The sequence below is a fragment of the Patagioenas fasciata genome, chromosome 6 (assembly GCF_037038585.1).
Source record: "Patagioenas fasciata isolate bPatFas1 chromosome 6, bPatFas1.hap1, whole genome shotgun sequence".
Lineage (NCBI taxonomy): Eukaryota > Metazoa > Chordata > Aves > Columbiformes > Columbidae > Patagioenas > Patagioenas fasciata.
Window position 1 is genome coordinate 39508440 of NC_092525.1, and position 20393 is coordinate 39528832.

Genomic DNA, 20393 nt, shown 5'->3' on the forward strand with positions numbered 1-20393 from the left:
TTACACTTGGGTAATTTCTTTGCATTGTGCATGTTATTCAAAGTTGACTACAGTTGAAAATACTAAAAAATACTTTAGCTTAGCTCTTCCTACTTGGAATCGCTTAATATTTATGGGTTTTTTTTCCCCTTCTTTTAACTCATTCGGTCTCAGTTGGAAAAAAGAAGCTGCATACAAAAAACCAAAGAAAAAACTACCCACAGCATACACTCCAGCAAACCTGAGCAGGTGTATTGGGGAATGGCCACATCTGAGCATGGAATGGGATGGATTGTGTTGGTGTTTCAAGGGAATTGAGGGGTGAGGTGGTCCTGAGAACAGAACCACACCACTCGGGGCCATTGCATTGAGAATGTATGAAGTGGGGCAGGTGGTCTTGCATTTAGTAATAAAAACAATTTTGGCGGTGGCTGTTCTGGGAAGCGGTGACTTTGTGCAGGGGCTGCGCGCCGGGAGGGGACGCTTGGAAAGATGAGGAAGCACAAAGTAGCCTGTTTCCCTCAAAATAAGACAGGGTCTTATATTAATCGTTGCTCCAAAAGCTGCGTTAGGGCTTATTTTCAGGAGATGTCTTATTTTTCCCTGAACAACTACCTACATTTATTCTTGAACAAAAAAAATCAACATTTATTCAAATATAGTCATGTTGTCACATTGTGTCACATCTGTCCTGCTGCATTCTATTGCCAATTAATTTTACTTTTTTATGAGTATAGCTGCCTGGACACGATTTAAATGACCTTCTTGATGAACTGTAACTAGGGCTTATTTTAGGAGTGGGGCTTATATTTCGAGCATCCTCAAAAAATCATGCTAGGGCTTATTTTCAGGGTAGGTCTTATTTTTGGGGAAACAGGGTATGTAACTTGCAACTCCAACACAGGAAAGAGCAATTTTAAAGAGAGATTTTGATGGTTGGTTGTGACTGTTACAAGACCTGATGTCCCGAAGTTGAAGCTAAAATGTTTTGGTTTGGTTCGGGTTTTTCGTGTGTGTGTTTTGGGTTTTTGTGCTTTTGTTTGGTTTGAACAAGCAGGTTAATTAACCACTGGGATATCTTACTGATAGCGGTAGACTTGACATCAGAGGAAATGGTTACACCACCAAAGGGGTGAATTTATAGTAGAAAGTAACCTAAATAAAAATTACCTGCTGAAGAGCAAAACTGTGCGGAAGAGAGGAATAAAAGACGTTTTTCTTTGTCTGCACCGGCCTTTGTACTTGGGGGGCGTTAGGGAGCTGGCAGCACCTCGGAACGGGGCCAGGCTTTGTTTCAGTGGCAGCCCATCCACCGTTGGCCCTCAAAAGCTGCGGGATGCGGGGCCATCGAAGCCCCTTTGGTTTCAGGGGCTTTGAGTCCATGGCTGCCTGTCCTCGGGTGGTCGGTACCTGCTGCTTCTCCTGACTCAGCTGCCGACAGCAAACACCGTCAAAAATCAGCTCCAAAACCGGCGTTTTGCCCCCTTTTTTTTAAGAACTGCCTTTGCTTTTTGAAAAGAAGTCCTTAAAACAGGTATGGTCCTGGCAAAATGACCTTTTCAGTGTGGTTTTTGCAGCATGCACCATTTTTTTTTGAGGTTGTAAAACTTCAATGGGATGTCTTTGTTAAAAAAAAAAGGAATATTTTGTTTACTGTTAAGTCCCAACCCTCTATTGCTCCTGTGCTCTGCGCCTTTCGCTCTGCAGCAAAACAAACTCTTTCCGTGCCTTTTAACTGCACTTTTGACATCTGACTGTGACACCAAGCGATGGCCACAGAACCACAGAATCACAGAGTGTCAGGGGTTGGAAGGGACCTGGAAAACTCATCCAGGTCAATCCCCCCATGGAGCAGGAACACCCAGCTGAGGTTCCACAGGAAGGTGTCCAGGCGGGTTTGAATGTCTGCAGAGAAGGAGACTCCACAACCTCCCTGGGCAGCCTGGGCCAGGCTCTGACACCCTTACCGGGAACAAGTTTCTTCTCATATTCAAGTGGAACCTCCTGTGTTCCAGTTTGTACCCATTGCCCCTTGTCCTGTCACTGGTTGTCACCGAGAAGAGCCTGGCTCCATCCTCCTGACACTGCCCCTTTCCATATTGATCCCCATGAATGAGTCCCCCCTCAGTCTCCTCTTCTCCAGCTCCAGAGCCCCAGCTCCCTCAGCCTTTCCTCACACGGGAGATGCTCCACTCCCTTCAGCATCTTGGTGGCTGCGCTGGACTCTGTCCAGCAGTTCCATGTCCTTCTGGAACTGAGGGGCCACAACTGGACACAATATTCCAGGTGTGGTCTCCCCAGGGCAGAGCAGAGGGGCAGGAGAACCTCTCTGACCTACTGACCACCCCCTTCTAACCCACCCCAGGTACCATTGGCCTTCCTGGCCACAAGGGCCCAGTGCTGGCTCATGGTCACCCTACTGTCCCCAGGACCCCCAGCTCCCTTTCCCCTACACTGCTCTCCAACAGCTCATTCCCCAACTTACACTGGAGCCTGGGAACTTAACTGGAACCTTATCTCCCCTTATCTGAAAAACAAGATTTTCACAGCAGCATCTTCAATCCCATATTCAGTGTTAACTCCCTGATTTTGTTCAGCGTATTGTTGGTATTTGGATGAGGTTGTCACTGCTTTTGTTGGCTCTTTCATTTAGGGGTCTATCTCCACATAGTCTCCAAATCAAAACAGGACAACCCAAGGCACCACCAGACATTTCGTCATGATCAACACTACTTACCTGTGGATTTGTTTTAGCCGAAGAAGTTGTTTTGTCGCAGCACCTCTGCTGAATGACACGAACCCTTTTTGGTCCGAGGATATAATTCAGTCGAAAAGCAATCGGGGGAAAATCTGCTGCTTTTGTAAATCTTCCTGCCGATTGCAGATGCCGCTCGCCTGCTACTCAAGTGCTGTTCTGCAGGAAGAAAAAGAGCAGAGTCTCTATAGTTGCCATCTAACTTGAATTATATTTAACCTGGAGAGTAAACTCTGCATGAAAGTTATGCTGCAATATTAAAGTGGATTGTACGCGCCAACCTCTCAATGACTATGAGGTCGTCTATAGATTTCCACCAAATACTCTGGCACCAAACCCAAATAACCAGATTTTAGCTAAATCATATTTACCGGCACGGTTCCCAGGCATTTCCTAAAGACTTTGAGAAATAGCAAACTGCAGTTGGTGGTTTACTGGGAACTCTGTAAGTATATTTACCATGATACAAAAAAGGAACTAAGTAAAATCAGTCAAATACAGGTGTCTCTGTAGTCTTATTGTCTTTGAAAATTAATATAATTAGGTGAAGGGTGAAAATGAAATAATTCTTCCTGAGATTCTTATAATGGATTTCTAGCTATGAGTTGTGAAAAATAGACTTGGGTAAGAAATTTTCAGTTCATATGTTTAATTCTCTTTGGGTGTTGGAGAGAACTAATGGAAGCCTGTTCTTAAGCGTAAATGGATATAACTTTGAAAAACTTGGTTAAAGTCTTGCTGCTGATGAATGGCTGAACTCTTTATTAATGTATGGAGAATTGAAGGTTCATTTCTTAGGATTCCACCACTTTCTCCTCTTCTAGTTCCAGCAGATGGATCATTAAAGGGTCCCTACAGCACAAACTTATTTAAAGATACTCCTGACTCCTTTGGCAATAGGAAGAGACTTGGAACGCAGTTTCTAAAAGTCAGTATCCCCTCATTTAATGTAATTACAAAACTGCATAATTTTAAAAAATGAGACATTAACTCTCCATCTATGATATTTAATGTTCTCAGCGTGCAGATGGAATGCATGTAAATGTGAAATTTAAAAAATGGTCTTTTAGAAATCCCGTGCTCGGAGACCTTCTGTACATGACTTAGGGGAATCGGCAGCGAATCCACTCAAAGGCGTGAGTTATGGATGGTGAAAATGTGGAGAACCTGTCCAATAAATAACGGCACTAAAAACCTCTTCCACACTTCATATTTCTAACGTGAGAACGCACAGCTCGGCGTGACCGCAATAGGAATTGCAGCTGTGTGACGAGGATGGAGGGGTCTGTGTTCTGTTTGTCTTCTGTGTATTTCATAACCATTTCTACATGCTCATGTGCTATAACAAGAGAAGACTCTTGTCGATTTAAGATGATATCTTAAAACTTTATTTTTCATCCTGGAGAATGGAGCCGCCCGTTGGTGTTGCTTGTAGTGAGAAAAGAGGTGGGGAGAAGCGAATAATAATAATCAATGTATTTCCAGATTCCGTGTTCTGATAGATGCTGGAGCTGCGGAAGGAAGTTACCGAGTCAAGTAGTCATAAGAGGGAGGTGAGGTCTCTTCCAGCCCAAATGATCCGATGATTCTAAAAGTCTGCTTGGAAAAACAGGCACAGTTTGGGGGGAATGTTTAGTGTCAGATGCCCCGTTAAAGGCTCTGTTCCCACCGCTGCTGGTGTGAGTGGAATCAGAGGGAAGGGGCAAGGGAGGCACCTCCATATGCTACTCTGCAGTGTACCTGTGAAGTCCAAGAATTACATGTTTATCATCTTTTTCAAGGTAAAAATAGGTTTTTATAAATTCTTTTTTTGTTGTTGTTTTTAAAACCTGGGGATTTTTTCATTCATTTTCCCGCTTAACAATGGGATCGAAGCTTTGACTCAGTGTCAAAATGTCCTCCTTTGGTTGTTGGATTGTAAAAAACCCACACCAACCAGACAAAAATCCAAAAATATAAAGAATTCTGAGTTGGATATTTCCAAAGCAGTTCATAGTGTTATCTCCCTCTTTTCCTCTGTTCTGCGTAGCGAAGAGGCTGAGAAAAGGAATTTTTATAATGAAATTAATTCACAAAAAGATGAGAAACCACATCATCATACTTTCAGTTAATAAACTGTGCTTTTTTCTGCACCATTAATGTCGCTTTTGATAAAGTTATTAAGATAAAAAATGGTTGTCAATACTTTTTTTTTTTATAGTCAGAGGCATATTTATTTCTCATACACATAATATCTTCCACCATCAGTCACCTTATCCCGCATTGTTTGTGCTTCAGCAGGCTTTGGCGCGGCTGTAATTACCTCCTCTCATTTAATAAAGCACTTTGATTCGATGCAGAACTAAAGCCGAACAGCCGAGCAGAAGCGAAGGAAGGAGGTGTGGAAATTGCCCTGTGTTTGTGAGCAAGGAGCCATTGACCTCGTCTGCTATTTAATCCACGTGGGGCGCCTGAAGATCCTTTAGGCTGGGACTTACACGTTGCACTTAGACTTACAGGGAGAAGCGTAAGTTCTGTGGGAGAGCATCGCTTGGCAAGGGGATGCTCTCCAAGGCCCTTTCATTCCGAAGTATTTCTGAAAGGGTCTGTGCCTGTTTCTTAGAAGCAAGAATTCTTCGTATCAACTCTGGCAGAAGTCTTGTTGGGCCACACTGCTCAGAAAACCTTTTTGAGCCATGCAGCTGGTTCATTGAATGACTCATCAAACCAGAGGGTTAATTACTTTTCGGGGCAGTCTGAATGCGGAGGATGAGCTGCAGGATGATTCACGTGCTATACGGCCCTGATGTTGCTCGGGATGCTGACAGTGATGGGTGGTGTGGAATAGCTGATAAAGATTAGAGGCCTCAAAATCAAAACAAGGCTTCCGAACAGGAATCCCATGATACCAAGACACCATTTGCAAGCGGTGACAGCAAGATAATTGGCCTGGGTATGTACTGGAGTAAATGATGATAAATAGGGAATCTGGCTGGACTTTGACTGGGGGGAAAATAGGAATACTCAGAGATATATTTTTCTATTATTGCTGCTGTCAGAAGGCTGGAAGGCGAATGTCTGTGCATTTCTGTGTGATGTGCAGGTAGAACGGAGCTTGTGCGCGTACACAAGTCAACTGTTGCATTGCGGCCCCGTGACTCCCACGCCACGTTCTTCCCCGCGTCTCTCATCCATAAACCCCATTCTAGATCCATCCCTTCCTCTGCCAGCTCACATGTTCCTTATTCTTGTCCTCTGTGACTTTTCCATACTTTATGCATTTTCTTTTGACCTGAAAATTCGATCGTCAGCTCCAGCTGAATTGCGAAAGGAGGGAACATGGCTCGGTGGACCCGCTGTTGGTTGGCAACATCCAAGTGAAATAGCGGGAAGTCGTGTCAGGAAATGTGATGTTGAGGGCTCCCAGGAAGCTGAGAACCAGCAGTTCCTGCTGCCCTTTCCCGCAGCCACGTCTGTGTGACCATGTAAAGCACACCCGGGCAAGGGGAAGTCGCTGTTAGAACAGCCGGTGAGGTAAGAAGGACCAGTCTCTTTTATCTTTACCACCCTGACGTTATTTTTTGAGCCCACTCAAATCCTTTTTAGGGTCTGCAAGGAAGACGATGCTTGCGAAGGGGCTGGAGGAACCGTTTTGATAAACGCCGTATATAGGGAGGCGTCGCTTTGTCCTCGTCCTTAGAGCGGTAAATCCCATTTTGGCTGCCAGGCTGGGAAGCTGGTCCTTATTATCAGACTTCAGGACTTCCGCATTAACCTTTTTATTTCTGTTGACTTACGCTATTGAGCATGAAGCTGAGAAGTTATAAGGAAATGATGCTGAATCGGTGTTTTAGACTTAAACTGCAGGAACTGTCTTCAGCTCTCGCATAAGCACTGCGTTTATAAAATTAAAAGAATAGCGGAGAAAAACAAAACAAAAAAAACCCAAACCAAGTTAAACTACAGGTCCGTTCCCTTTAAAATTTTAAAAGTTATGCTTGCATTTGCCACATTTGTCAACGTAGCGTTAAACACGAGTTGCCGGGAGGAACGTATTTGTTATGACAGGCAAGATAAAGTATCCACTGTCTTTTAACCGAGTAAATATTGAAGGGCTGCTCATTAAAAACGCAGCGATCCATCTTCATCGCGCGTCCCACGCCGCTGCGCTTCCAAACTTCCAGGTGCCGAGTGACTGGAAAAGCGGCTCGGATGGCAGAGGCACTGTGGATTTTCAGCCTGCAGGCTGCGCCGGAGCCTGCCCCGTCGTGATTGAAGACAAACTGCTCATCCTGTACGAAGCAGAATTAAAATGAATGTTTCCAATTAAAGGAATATGGATAGAAGAGTGGTGGTGGAGATGAGAGGGAAAAGGGAGGAAGGAGCCGCCGTATGTTCACTTGTTGGGAGTGTAGCATTTAAATGTGATGAACTGAGGAGGGAATCATTGACTTTAAGGAACAAGCACTGAAATCGGAGTAAATAGTGGGAGTAGAAATACTGCAGTAGAAATTAGAAAACCTTATTTCATTAAAAAAACTTCTTCAGTTAACTTTTCATGTTACTGCATCTTCTTTTTTTCCCATTACACTTTCAATTCGCAGGCAAGGCAGGCACTTCATCAGATAAAAAGTTGGTTTCTTAGAGCCGCGGAGGTTTTTTCAGCACTTGAATCTGAATGAGTAACAAAGGGAAGAATAACACACTTAAGACTTCTAATCATACCTTTGCACAGCCCTTCAGCCGCCGCGTGGATCACGGGGTGCTGCATCACGACATTCACAACACCCAGTAGTACATCTATTAAATGGAAAGGTGCGTCTTCCAGAATAAATCTCAAATAGCGTTTTGCCACTAACTGCGGCCATTATTTGTTTGTGTCTCCAATTGAGAGAGCTGCTGAATTTTCTTATTAAGTACTTTTTCTGTGCCAGAGGCCAGTGAACAGCTCTGTGCAGAATTCATGTTGGTTCAGCCTCACGATGCTTTTGGAATTAAATAGGGGTGCATTTGAAAAATTCCTTTGCTAAAGCGTCTGTTAAATTTTTAATACCATTTTTCAACAGTAGAGAAGGTAAGGAAACTTACACAATGACGGTAAGGGTGGGTTATTTTGCCTAACTTGCTGTCACAGGGTGAGCTGCTACATCAATCTAAAGCCATTTGGGAAAGGCCTCTCTATAAAAGGAAAGTGACTGCATTAAGATGTTGGAATTTTGGGGCTTTTTCTTTAAGAAGAATTATTGTGACCCTTTCAAAGTGCAGGTAGGTGCTTAGTTAAAGGTATGGTAATATCTGAAAACACCTTTATATGCCTTTATATGAAAGGTAAGATTAACACCTTTAGATGGGACGGTCTGTTCATCGAGAATCCAATTGCATCCAGCTCAGCGGTTTCTAGGGAAATCTACAGCTTTCTACAAATGGATTAAGATAGGTGGTAGATAGATAGATAGATAGATAGATAGATAGATAGATAGATAGATAGATGATAGATAAAATATTGCTTTCTGCAGACTATTCCTGCTCCTCTTGCTGGAGCCTACCAGGCCCTTCTCCTAATGACACCCTCCTCATTGGAGCAGCGCCGGAGGGTGACGGCAACCACAGCCCACCTGGTGCCGAAACAGAGGCGCCAGCATCCTTGAAGATAAAGCTTATATGTTGCTTGGCCTTTTTAATATGTATAGATATTTATTTTTTTAAGGTCTACACAGCAACAGGTGTGAAAGCCACACCAGGATCCCTCTCGTCAGCTCGTCCCTTGCCAGACAGCCTGCGCCGCATGACGGGGATGTCAAACACGGCGTTCTTTTGTGGGGGCACCAGGTGCCTGCAGAGGAAGAGATTGCCAGTTTACCTGCTGCTTAAGGCACATTAATAATACAGTAACTTTGATGTCTTAAACTCTAACTGTAGGCTGTATTCAGAAACCGCTGTCTTTAGTGCCTTCGCAACTGAATCACAGTCTCTCCCTCCGTATTTTTAGCTCTTAAATAATTCTCTTTTGGGATCGTTTGACAAGAATCAGACATTCTCCCACCTCATGCCAATCTCTTCTGCATGCTTCATTTTTTTATTTCTGTTTTTTCTTGAATTAGTCATTTGAGTGTTTGACAGGTATACATCTGTGGCCCTTTATATTTATATTTTATTCATCTATTTGTGGGCTCAGTGTAGGTACTAATATCCATCATTGTCATTGCCTGAAATTAGAGCTAAACTCTTTTCTCCTGTGGGTTGGCACAAACAGAGATACTGGTGATCGGTTATTTCAACCAAACTTTTCTCCAACACGAGCGCTGCCGTGCTGGATTCACGTTCATCCAGCTCACCTTCTCTTGCAGCAAATCTCCAGTACCTGACTGTCTGTGGAATGGGATGTTACCCATGTACAACTGATAACTGCATCTCTTACACCTTCCCTTGAGGACAGTCTCAGTGCATAAATTGTTTTTGGGTATTTGAACCTTTCTGAATGCCAGAGCTGCTGGACATTGTCTATCTTTGTACTCGGTGTGCATTGTCCTTACTTTTATGCTGCATTTTACTTGCCTTATGAAGGTTCTCTGCCTCTGGATTTCGTGTTGGGTACCTTCATATGTATGTAGCCCTTCACAATTGCAAGATTGACTCAGGAGGACTGAATAAATCAGATTTCACAGTATCACAGTATCACAGTATCACAGTATGTTTGGGATTGGAAGGGACCTCAAAAGATCATCTAGTCCAATCCCCCTGCTGGAGCAGGAACGCCTAGGTGAGGTCGCACAGGAAGGTGTCCAGGCGGGCTTTGAATGTCTCCAGGGAAGGAGACTCCACAACCTCCCTGGGCAGCCTGTTCCAGTGCTCTGTTACCCTCACTGAGAAGAAGTTCTTTCTCAAATTTAAGTGGAACCTCTTGTGTTCCAGCTTGATCCCATTGCCCCTTGTCCTATCATTGTTTGCCACTGAGAAGAGCCTGACTCCATCCTCATGGCACTCACCCTTTATATATTTATAAACATTAATAAGGTCACCCCTCAGTCTCCTCTTCTCCAAACTAAAGAGCCCCAGCTCCCTCAGCCTTTCTTCATAAGGGAGATGCTCCACTCCCTTAATCATCTTTGTTGCCCTACGCTGGACCCTCTCCAGCAGTTCCCTGTCCTTCTTGAACTGAGGGGCCCAGAACTGAACACAATATTCTAGATGGGGTCTCACCAGGGCGGAGTAGAGGGGAAGGAGGACCTCTCTCGATCTACTGACCACCCCCCTTGTAATACACCCAAGGATGCCATTGGCCTTCCTGGCCACAAGGGCACAGTGCTGGCTCATGATCATCCTGTTGTCCACCAGGATCCCCAGGTCCCTTTCCCCTACACTGCTCTCTAATAGGTCATGCCCCAACCTATACTGGAACCTGGGGTTGTTCCTGCCCAGATGCAGGACTCTACACTTTCCCTTGTTAAATTCCATCAGATTATCCCCCGCCCAACTCTCCAGCCTGTCCAGGTCCCGCTGGATGGCGGCACAGCCTTCTGGCGTGTCAGCCACTCCTCCCAGCTTAGTGTCATCAGCAAACTTGCTGATAGTACACTCAATTCCCTCGTCTAAATCATTAATGAATATATTGAATAATATTGGCCCCAGTACTGACCCCTGAGGCACTCCACTAGATACTGGCCTCCAACTGGACTCCGCACCATTGACCACCACTCTCTGGCTTCTCTCTTTAAGCCAGTTTGCAACCCACCTCACTACTCTATTGTCGAGACCACACCTCCTCAATTTAGCTGTGAGGATGCTGTGAGGGACTGTGTCAAAGGCTTTACTGAAGTCAAGGTAGACCACATCCACCGCTCTGCCATCATCCATCCACCTTGTTACATTCTCATAAAAGGCTATGAGGTTGGTCAAGCATGACTTACCCTTGGTAAAGCCATGCTGACTGCCCCTAATGATCCTCTTATCCCTTATGTGCCTTGAGATGGCACCAAGGATAAGCTGTTCCATTACTTTCCCAGGGACAGAGGTGAGGCTGACCGGTCTATAATTACCCGGGTCCTCCTTCTTGCCCTTTTTAAAGACTGGAGTGACATTTGCTTTCCTCCAATCCTCGGGCACCTCTCCCGTTTCCCAAGACTTGGCAAAAATGATGGATAGCGGTCTAGCAATGACTTCAGCCAGCTCCCTCAGCACCCGCGGATGCATCCCATCTGGACCCATGGGTTTATGGACGTCCAGACTACTTAATTGTTCCCTAACCCAGTCCTCATCGACTAAAGCAAACTCCTCCATTAACCTGGCTTCATCCGGGGTCTCAGGGGTACAGGGTTCCCCAGGACATCCTCCAGCGGAGTAGACAGAGACAAAGGCGGCATTCAGCAATTCTGCCTTCTCTGTGTCTTCTGCCACCAGGGCACCCACCTCATTCATCAGTGGGCCTACATTGCCTCTGGTATTAGTTTTATCTGCTATGTATTTGAAAAAGTTCTTCTTGCTGTCCTTGACCCCTCTCGCCAGCTGTAATTCTAAGGAGGCCTTGGCTACCCTAGCTGCCTTCCTGCATCCTCTAACAGCAGCCTTATATTCCTCCCAAGTGGCCAGTCCCTGCTTCCATGACCTGTAAACTCGCCTCTTCTGCTTGAGCATACCCAACAGATCCCTATTCAACCACGCAGGCCTTCTGGCTCCCTTCCTCGACTTCCTACGTGTGGGGATGCTCTGATCCTGAGCATGGAAGAAGCAATCTCTGAATGCAATCCAGCTCTCTTGGGCCCCTTTTCCTTCAAGCAGTCTTGCCCATGGGGTTTCCCTCAGCAGTTGCTTGAAAAGGCCGAAATTAGCCCTGCCAAAGTCCAGGGTTGCAATTCTACTTGCTATTCTGTTCCTGCCACACGAGATGCTGAACTCCACCATCTCGTGGTCACTGCAACCCAGGCAGCCCTCAACCTTTACTGCTTCAACCAGACCCTCTTTGTTAGTGAGGATGAGATCCAGCAGTGCACCTCTCCTGGTCGGCTCCTCCACCATCATGGCTTGCGTTCCTGCTGCCTGAATTATCTGGCTGTATGAGCAGCAGAAGACAGGCTTGCTTTCTGATGGCTCGGTGGCTTCGTAGCCACAGCAGTTTAGGGTTGTTAGCGGTATAGGTGAAGTTCAGTTTTGCAGCACAGCAGAGGAGGTAAGGTTTTGGGGAGGGGGGTATCACTTTGGCTCTGGCACATTCAAGCAGGGGAGAGGGGCTGGGACAGGTCGCTGGTGCCTGGGGAGAGGGCTGGAGTGGAAGTGGTGAGTGATACGGTAGGACACGAGTGGTAAATGATGATTTTGACTTGGTCAGTGCCTCTAGCACAGGCAGAATGGCCATCAGGATGCTGGTGGTGCCCAAGGGTCTTCGGCTGTCCCTGGAGATCTGGCACCCACGTGTTTTGTGTCACCCAGCCATCCTGCCCTCAGAATTCCTGTTGTCGTTCTGTGTGAAACGTGGCTGCGAACTTCGAGAAACCAGGGCAAGGCGGCCAATGAGGTCGAGCACTAATCGGGGTACGAGGCGCAACACAATCATCTCGCAAGAGGGGCCAACTCCAATCAAATCAGCAACCCAGTTAACCCCGTGTCCTGCCTCCAGCTGGCGCCAGCAGCAGGTGCCTGGGGAAGGAGGTAAAATAGAGCATTTAGTGATGCTTTCCCGGGATACTTGTGCAGCCTCTGGCAATTTGCAGTTGGCCTTGTTTCCCCGTGGAACCCGACGAGAATCTGTCAGTCTCGGATGTCATTTCTGTGAGGAGCGGAGTCAACCTTCCCGTGTGAACTGTTAAACACATCAAGTGCCCTTGAATCAGCAGTTATCAGAAACATCGCTCCCTTCCACACATTGTCCCTGTCCCTTTGCTTGCAGACAAGGGCTGAAGCGGTTTGAATCTTTTCCCGTCCGTTTTCCGCATGTCCAGAGTTTCACTGTGATCCTTCAGCTTCATAGAATCACAGAATGTCCTGAGCTGAAGGACCCACAGGATCATGGAGTCCAACTGCTGTCCCTGCACAGGACACCCCACAGCTCACCCCGTGTGTCTGAGGACGTTGTCCAGTCTCTTCTTGAACACTGTCAGGTTGGGCCGTGACACCTCCCTGGGAGCCTGTTCAGTGTCCAGCACCTCTGGGTGAAGAACCTTTTCCTCATGTCCCACTGACCCTCCCTGGCACATCTTGTGCCGTTCCCTGGGCTCTGTCACTGTCACAGAGAAGAGCTCAGCCCTGCCCCTCCTGCTCCCCTGCTGAAGGAGCCGTAGGCTGCCATGAGGTCATCTCTGATAGAGGTCTCCTCTGTTCATTTAAGTGCTCTGAAAACCTCAGCTTTCCTTGCTCTGGTTGTGCATGAGGAGCTATGGGGAGCCACCAGGGTCTGCGGAGGTGACGTCTGCAAAGGACCAAGCGCAAACAGCCACAGGAACTGGGGGGCAAGGGGTTTCCAGTGGTGCGGTGACACGGTTGCCATGGTTTTCCTCTCAGGATGGAGACAGCAATCTTCGGTGGACACCACGTTAGGAGACCACCAGTGATGCAAGTTAAAAGAGAACCAAGTAAAACTAATAAAACTGTAGTCTTGTTCTGGGCTGCCCAGTTTGAGAAGGACAAGGAATCACTGGAGAAAGCCCAGGGAGGGACACAAAGATGCTGAGGGGTCTGGAGCATCTTTGTGCTGAGGAGACACTGAGAGAGCTGGGGCTGTTGAGCTGGAGAAGAGAAGCTGAGAGGGATCTGATCAATGGATCAATATCTCAGGGTGGGTGTCAGAGGATGGACCAGACTCTGTTCAGTGGTGCCCAGCGCCAGGGTGAGGGGCAACGGGCACAGACTGAAGCACAGGAGGCTCCATCTGAACATGAGCAGAACTTGTTTGCTGGGAGGTGCCAGAGCCTGGCCCAGGCTGCCCAGAGCGGGTGTGGAGTCTCCTTCTCTGAGCCATTCAAACCCGCCTGGCCCCACCTGTGTGATCTGCTCTGTGACCCTGCGTGAGCAGGGGTTGCACTGGGGATCTGCAGAGGTCCCAAAACCCAACCAGCTGGGGTTCTGTAGACAGATTTTTCTTGGAAGGTCTGAGCATCATTTATGCAATAGATGGGGTAAGAAATATTACTGATTTATAGACTTCACACTCTATGTGGTAAATATACATTGTCTAGATAATGGACTAAATGTTCTGCTGTGGAGCAGATGTTAAAATAGGCATGAGAAGTAAACACAAATGTATTTGGGACATTAAGTTTTAGGCAACCAACCTTGTGTTGCATATAAAGTGGCAAAATATGCCAAAACACAGCTAAATGAAGTCGAATATACATATACTGATACAGGTAAGACATTATCTAACCTTAGTGCCTCTTCGTTCCATACAGCGAATTCCATATACCTTTAAAATGGATCTCTCCACCAAGCACAAGGAATGAGTCTTTTGAAGAACTGCTTTTAAACAATACGGAAATAAATATTTTAGGAAATACTTTTGGAAATGCTGTTGTTTCTGGATGGAGCTTTGGCGTCCCAGTGTGAAAACTTGTATTTGATTTACTGAATTACGTGCAGTTTTCCATGTTTCACCAACATCTAGTAAGTTTTTGATGTTTTTAGCCATCTATCAGTACTTCTTTGCTGTTAAGATGTGTTAAGTGAGAAAGCCTTGCGCAGTCAAGCATTTTATACTTCTATTTTTTCTCCCTTAGCAAAGTTATATTGATCGAGACTGTGTAAGGATCAGGCTTTACATTTGCACGGTTGCCTCCACATATAGGAAATGACCCGATGACTTAAGGATTTAAATGCAGGTAACTGTTAAATAGAGGATCTAGTTGGGCACTTTAGGGAGGAGATTGGCAGCGATGCTACGCAAGTCTATAGTTACAGCGATATAAAATTGTCAAAATCAGGATGTGGAATTGCTTTAGCCACTCTTTAATTTAATGTTTGTGTGGGATCTAGCAAATTAAAGGTGATAGTGGTTGCTGAATTTCAGGACAAATCGGATCAGTTGTGTTTCTCTGAGATTACTCAGCTATTGATTTATTTTACCTTCTCTGGTTTATGCTGACTACTCCAAGGACAAATTCCTATTAATTTCTACATTCTTATTAGGACAGTGTGAGAGATCTAAGCTTTTTTCTAGGGATGCAACGCTGTCCTAGAACGTGCAGAATTGGAGGGGCTTCTCTAACCACACAGATACAGCTCCTAAAATTCTAGCAATGCCTTTTCCTCCTTTCTTCGGTATTTTGGGGCTGGCGGTGAGGAAGCCCAGTCCAAAACAAGCAAACAATATCTCAGAGAACAAAAACTTGCTCATACATTGTGGTATAGATTGAGTAATTCCCTTGGCGTAAATTGATTTACATAGAAAAACCAAGACCCTGTGGCTTTATTTGTCTAAGTGGCAACCTCCTCCAGAGCTGAACATTCATCCTTGATTTTTGCTTTCCTCTTTTCGGCTTTGGCACAAAGACCGATTAGTTCGTTCTATTTACCTTTTTTATCGTGAGCAGCGTATCTCACAAGAACATTTGTCCTCTTTAACAAGTACCAGATTCTACTTAGAGCATAATGAAATTCAGATGGATGCTCCTGAGCATTGAATTTTGTATCCGGTTTTATAATTGAATGTTGTTCCAAGTTTACTGATATTTCCTCCCCACCACTATTTTCTTCCCTTTTTCCTTGACTACGCTTATTTTGTCGCTACACATCACAGTGAAAACTGTTCATTAAAAAAGTCAATTTAAATAGTGCCCATGTTGAAAAAAGGCAAAAATTGTATAAGAACCTGTGTTGTTTTTAGGGAAACAGGGTGCTCCTTCCTTTGGTCTGAGTTTCCTGCTGGGGAGAGAAGCCCAGACCCTTTATTTCCATGGAAAACTCGTGTGATCTGTCCCGCTTTTTCAGCAGCTTAGTCAAATGCATCCAGGCGGCTGTGAAATCCGTTAAGTCTAATTTAACTGATTTAAATGCCTTTAATATCTGTTCTGTGCAGCTGATCTCCCATGTAGGAAGCCTCGTGTGCTCCGCTGTTGTCCTGAAGTCCAAGTGTTTGTCCTTGGCACCTGGTTCGTTCCCCACAGCTCCGCTGGCTCTGGGAACCTCACTTGATTTACGCAAATAACTACGGAAAAATCCTCACGGAAGTGAAATAGAAATGGGGTCTCTGAGGAGGAATAGGACAGTGGCCCCGGTGGCCCCTCGCGATCTGCGACTGGTGACAGTGACGCTGTGTCATTGCATTGACTTCTGCCAGCTGTGGTGGCAAAAAGCGAGTGGCGTCTGTTCTACAAAGCCCTTATTGACTCGCACACATCTGGAATGCTGATGTGGCCCGACGTATCTTTTTCTTAACATGACACTGCGTTTACCCCTTCTGTGTTATGCAATTTAATTATATGCAGACCTTGAATGTCATTTTCTAATCCTCTGCGGTTCATTTGGAAGTCTTGTAAAATAAAACTAATTGGTGTGTTCATTAAAATGTCAGAAATATTTTTGAGTTCAATTAGATAGTACAGCAGTTTTATCCAAAGTGTGCTTATAGTACAATAACTGTGTCAGGAGGATGTAATTAACAGCCATTTAAATGAACAATTGTCTTAAATTTTTCTGGTTCTTCATGCATGATAACTTAATCAAACAGCAAAGTTCTCACACGCTTATTCATTTGAGGGAAAGGTGAAACGCTATAAACTCGTATTTAAAAAGTCAAATTGAAAGCCGTAAAACTACTGAACTGAAGAAGTCAACTGTATAAAAAGGGAATGCAGAGCATACTTTACTTCAGTGCCAGCCCATTATGGCTCAAAACCGGTCAGAAAATGGAGAATTTAAAGCATGGTCACCAATTTTTGGGAAAGACTAACATTTATATTGAATGAAGGTCAGAGGTCCACCCACCACATTAGAATATTTAATACACTGGGGCCTTCTCCTCTAGCCGCCTGTTATTTTGATGTAAAATGTCGTTCAGTGAAAGCTGCGCCTACGTTTGGTTCCGGCTTTGGTGGCCTTAAATGCCGTTGTGCAAAACCTGCCTGTGAGACAATGTAGGATCGGGCTCAATGGTCCTGGTGGGCCAGGAGACCGGGGCTTCCTAAGGGCTTTTGGAAACGCAGGATCGCACTGGTTGTAACCACATCCAGGTTTATAGAACTTACTGATTAGAATGATTTTTATTACCCATTTTCATGCGAATAGACATTGGGTGGTAAGGTCTGGTTTTGTTTCCATTTTGGGATGACTTGAGAACACTTGAAAAGACACCTGAAAATGTTCTCGATTCACCGGTGGCTTTGTTGTGAGCTGCGAGCTGATCGCAGTGCCTGTGCAAAACACCCGGGAAGGAAGGTTCGCACTCAGATAAAACCTTTGGTAGTTGGGAAGTGAGTTTATAGGTGATAAAAATGTCCCTCTCTTGCAGCACCAAACCAACCCGGGTTGATGACCAAGTCTCCCTGTCGCCCCACACGGAGGCGAGGGCTTTGTGTTTTAAAAAAGAAGCGTCCTTAATAACATTTTGTTGTTATTCTCCTGCAGAAAGACGGGAGGAGAAAACCAGAGTGGATGTACACACAAACTGCACAAGTTTTATGGTTCCCCCTTCCCCCGGCGCAAGAACATAAATAAAAGAGCAGCTCTGTGAAGTACACGCGGGATGAAACAGGGGAGATTAAGTTTCCATAGACCGCCTTTGTATTCGGATGTGGTGCTCGCTGCCTCTTCTCAGAGCGATATTAGCTGTTCCGCGAGCTATCAAGGAATTTTCAGCTGCTTTGTCTTGCTGGCTTTCATTGCAGTTTTTTAATTAAAGCTTAAGGAATTAAATGAAGCAGGGATGCTGGGGTTACACAAGGATGAGAAAAGACCAGGCAGTGAAATCCACCGAGGTGCAGCGGGGCACAGGCTGATTCTTGGATTATCATACTCAACGATTGGTTTTTTCCAGTTTAAAGCGTAAACATGACTGCGTTTTAAGCATCTGGGTCAGGCTGACAACATACGGCTGTCTGGGGCAATTCGATCTGGAACAGAATGGGAGCTACTTTAGGAAGATTTTGGGGGTGATTTGTAAAAATGTGGCAGCAGCAGGCTCCTTTCTGTTCAACCATTTTGCACTGGGAGTGGAGAAATGAATAATCAGATGCTTAATAACAGATATACCTCTTTGGAAATGAGCAGCTATTGCACGAGGCGTAATTCCAACTGATACAGTGGAATATCTGTTTATTAGGCACAAACATTTGTAACGTTGATGGTTTTGTTTACAAACTGTGGCCACATTGTGTAATTTAGCTGTAAGCTACCATATTTGATTGAGGTAGGGGAGAAAATGAAGCTATCAGCCACAGTCCTAATATTTACAGACATGGAGCTCTACTTTTCCATTACTCTTTTAATGGATGCAGTTTTGAATTAATTTTTAGAACTGCCAGGAATGGCAGCATATTGGATTCCCTCGCTGTTTTGTTTTATGTCCTGTGTCCCTGCAGTGTCTCTTGATTACGACTCATTAGCAACACTTTTGTTTACCAGAACAAAAATATTCGCTTTCCTCACTGCACCTTGCATTCCAAACTTTTGGATTTAAAAACATACAAATTAAATATTTAAAAGGTTCAAAGACTGTGTCGTCTGCCATTTTAAAGAAATCATGAACCTTCAGTATGAGCTAGGAGGATTTTAAAATGTATTTCATATGCCATAGGCAACAGAACTATGATTATTCCTTTGACCTCGTTTTCTTTTATGGGAATAATAACATAGAATCGTTTTGGTTGGAGGAGCCCCTCAGGATCATGGAGTCCACCCATACCCCACCCCTGGCACTGCCCCATGTCCTGAGAACCTCATGTCCGTCTGTCCAACCCTGCAGGGACGGTGACTCCAGCACTGCCCTGGGCAGCCTGTTCCAATGCCCCACAGCCCTCTCCAGGAAGAAATTGTTCCCCGGATCCAACCTCAACCTCCCCTGGTGCAACTTGAGGCCGTTTCCTCTGCTCCTGGTGCTTGTTCATGGGGAGCAGAGCCCGACCCCCCTGGCTCCAAGCTCCTTTCAGGCAGTTCAGAGATCAGAAGGTCTCCCCTCAGCTCCTGTTCTCCAGCTGAACCCCCCAGGTCCCTCAGCCGCTCCCATCACACTTGTGCTCCAGCCCCTCACCAGCTCCATTCCCTTCTCTCCACTCACTCCAGCACCTCAAGGCCTTTCTTGGTGTGAGGGTCCCAGAGCTGCCCCAGGATTGGCGGTTTGTCCTCCCCAGGTCCCAGCACAGGTCTGGTCACTGCCCTGGGCCTGCTGGCCACACCAGTGCTGGTCCCAGCCAGGATGCTGGTGGCCTCTTGGCCACCTGGGCACACGCTGGCTCATGTTCAGCCGCTGGCACCAACACCCCCAGGGCCTTTTCCTGGGGCACTTTCCAGCCGCTCCTCCCCAGCCTGCAGCGTTCATGGGGTTGTTGTGACCCAAGTGCAGGACCTTGGGGAACCTCAGACCATTGGCCTCAGCCCATGGATCCAGCCGGGCCAGACCCCTCTGTATGGCCTTCCCAGCCTCCAGCACATCAACACTCCACCCAGTTTGATTTTCACATTTCAGTTTGGAGGAGATTCAGAGGACATTCTTCCGCCCTTCGGGTTCATTATGCTTCAAAGCCCAGCTACTGCAACTCAGTGGATCCCCGTGTTTAAATGATGGCAGTGGGACCTGAGAGTGACCTTTATGCAGCTGAACTGCGATATTTTATTTTGAAGGCACTAAGCTGTGTTGTATTTGTATAACTATATCGGAGCATAGATTCTACAGAACATGCAGCATCTCTGGGCGTATCAGTCTTCTGCTTTTGTGTAAACTCGCAAGTGAATTGTTATGATAATATGAAAACGGCAAGGTGAGAACCCAGGAGGAGCTCAGGAACTTCTGACATTTACACCATCAGGCCCCAAAAGGGGTTTGGGTTTCCAGAGTCTTGAGGGAAATGTTTCTGTAGGTGCGTCCAGCCACAAATTTCAGTCCGGCATCAAGCTCTGGTCTCTGAAGGGCCGCCCTTTAAACCCCAAATTATTTACCAATGTAGCTGCCAGCTTCTTGTTTGGTAATCCAGCTAGAGCATAAGCGTCAATTAAGCCAAATTTCAAAATTACTGTGGAAAATAACCTGACATTGTCATATTCTAATTCATTATTTGGAGCCAGAGAAGCTGAGTTGCTAAGAGACAACATTTCTTGAAAAAAAAAAGAAAAGAAAAGTGACTCCTCTTTGCAGTTTCCTAATGAATAGTCAGTGTCTGGTGTTCATCTGGTGCTGTCCTCAGCAGATCATACAGACACTGAATGTTATTTCCCCTTTGCGCAGAAGCAGTGGTGCTGAGAGGGTACGTTCCCACTCGTCTTACACACTTTGCCTCCCCAGGGGCTCTTGGCTGTAGCCAGAGAAATATCTTCATTGTACCTGAGAAATAATAAACCACTATTAACTACTTATTACTGCCTTGGCTTTGTGAAACCCATTCGAAGCTCGCAGTATAATGCTGAATAGGTCAAACGGGATGAGAGATGCTTTAATTAGTGTAGAGGTGGTTAAGCTCAATAAGTCTGGTTTCAGTGAAAAGCAACACTCATTTAACTTGCCCACATTCCAGAGAAGGAAAAAAATCCTCCTCACTAACGTGTGGTG

The 20393-nt window shown here is 45.6% G+C and overlaps 1 long non-coding RNA gene across 1 annotated transcript in view; it reads left to right on the plus strand.

Moving 5' to 3' along the window:
• The window catches only part of LOC136104024 (uncharacterized), a 161755-nt gene extending 145554 nt beyond the window's left edge, over positions 1-16201 (plus strand). Inside the window, exons 18-23 of the long non-coding RNA XR_011739837.1 lie at positions 4220-4287; positions 5074-6247; positions 7318-7528; positions 14092-14302; positions 14416-14517; positions 15714-16201. This is a non-coding gene — a long non-coding RNA (uncharacterized lncRNA). The remainder of the gene's footprint in view (positions 1-4219; positions 4288-5073; positions 6248-7317; positions 7529-14091; positions 14303-14415; positions 14518-15713) is intronic.
• Positions 16202-20393: the final 4192 nt, after the last annotated feature.